This window comes from Cynoglossus semilaevis, chromosome 10, assembly GCF_000523025.1.
Source record: "Cynoglossus semilaevis isolate Cse_v1.0 chromosome 10, Cse_v1.0, whole genome shotgun sequence".
Lineage (NCBI taxonomy): Eukaryota > Metazoa > Chordata > Actinopteri > Pleuronectiformes > Cynoglossidae > Cynoglossus > Cynoglossus semilaevis.
In genome coordinates, this window is record NC_024316.1 from 12,583,536 (window position 1) to 12,585,670 (window position 2,135).

Sequence of the window (2,135 nt, forward strand, 5' to 3'; positions counted from 1 at the left end):
TCGGTGAGTGAGGTGCTGTTAGTGTGTTTACACAGACAGAATTACCTTTGGACTTTGTGGACAGAAAGCCCGAGCTGTGCTCAAACCTCCACCCTGTGATTTCTCAGCAGGCTCAATGTAATCTCACTCTCCCTCTGTACACTGTTGCTCTCACTGATGTCTCTCCCATTCAAGGGCTGCACCGTCTCCTGAGGATGCAGCCGGTGTGGTGTAGACTTCTCCCTCTCAGACCATGAGCGTCTGCTCCGAGGAATGACTGACAGCCTCATTAGACTGACAGCAGTAGAATAGGACTCTGACTCTGAGGCTGGATTTCTCTGCTGGTCCTCCCCTTGTTCCAGATCCACAGACAAAGACAATTTAATCTACAGCCTCTTTTTTTCTTACATGCACGTCTTTATCACGGCTATAAATTTAACCATTAGGTTTGTGTTTTTCAGGGCAACTTAATTAATTTCTTTTCCCATATTGCATTCACATTATTCTCAACCTAATCTGTTCATCCTGTTCAGGACGTAATGTGCAAATAATTTAGCTCAAAACAACTCATGAGAGTCTAGTGAACAGAACAGTAATGAATCTTTGGCAACATGTTCATTTCTAATTACTCCTGGGGGCAAATAATTAGACCCTCTAAGAAAATTATTTTGAAAGTACTAAGTCTATTATATAGAACAGACATGGGCAAACTAAGGCCCAGGGGCCGGATGTGGCTCATTCAGGGTTTTAATCCGGCCCACCAAACTTCCAATCCAAATGATATATTATATAATTAATATCTTTATATTTGATTTAAGGAAGAATTTTATTATCTTTATCTCACTGTGTGTTCTGAGAAAGATTTATTAAACATTGTAGTTTACAGACCAAGAAAATAATTCAGCTTTAATACCACTCATGTAGGGGGGGACTGTGGGGGGGCAGTGTTTGAGAAGAACGGAAACAACGCCTACCCCACAGTGATGGTGAAACCGAAGGGGGTATTTGAGGTGGTGCACAGATGAGAATGCTGGTCTCAGAACAACCCTGATGTTGTTGTAAGAATCCTGTTGAGGTGAAAACTAGTCTGTGGGAAGAAAGGGAATTAAAGCAACTGCAGCATTAAATCCACCTGAATAAGACACAGAAACAAACATCCGCAGAAGTGCGTGCTGCAGTCTGGCCTTTACAAAGCCCCGTCACAGTATATGAACATAACAAACATCTGTATTAAAGACTAAAGGCTCTGTGTTTAAGATGCCCTCACCGTCTGGAGACATTAAAAGATTTCTCGAAGAAATATAAGCTGGGAAGGCTCCTGAGGCTTTATGTAAAAGCTGCTTCTATAGAACACGCCTGTTTTTGTTTCCCGGAGAATCATATTGTCACAATTTTGATTCAAACTCTGTCGATTCCTACTCCTGATCACATCCACTTGTCATGCACACAGACACCTGAAGGCACGGACGTCACAGCCTACCGCTTGTTACTAAACCACTCATTAACGTCCTGCTGACATGTCAGAGTCACGACGTGTCAGTGAATGACGCCCGAATGCCAACCGTAAAGGTGAGAGAGTTCGGCCAGCACTGCTGCAGCCTGTTGGACTGTTGGACATCCTGTGTCTCCGTACACTTTACTCAGGTGAGAAACAACTCCTGTCCTCTGAACAAACAGCCTGTGGCTTGTTTCTCTCCTTATGTTCAATGCTTTTCCAAACGTGGGGGCCCATTGATTACCAAGAGAAAGAAAAAGAAAAAAAACACTTATCAATAATGTAAAAATGCAATTTATGACTTCCTCACCTCCACCAGATCTCCAAATCCCTGCACTGCTGCACCGCAGCCCACACATGTCGAAACACAAATATGACAAATGGAAGTCAGGGCTGTAACAGGGAGTTTACCTTTTATTAAAAAAAAAGTGCAATTCGCATTTTCATCTTGTGGCTGGTGTCATGCTCTCAGTGTCAGGTCTCCGTCTCCGGGGGCCACAGTAATGCACGGCAGTGCCGTTTTCCTGCTCCGCGGTTTAACAGGTTTTTGCTGAAATATTCATGCCTGTTTGGGTTCAGGAAGTGTGCACAAACATCAGCGTAAGCCTAATTGCTCGTATAATTGCAAGACAACTGACAGGCTTGGTTTAAAGAGCTACAT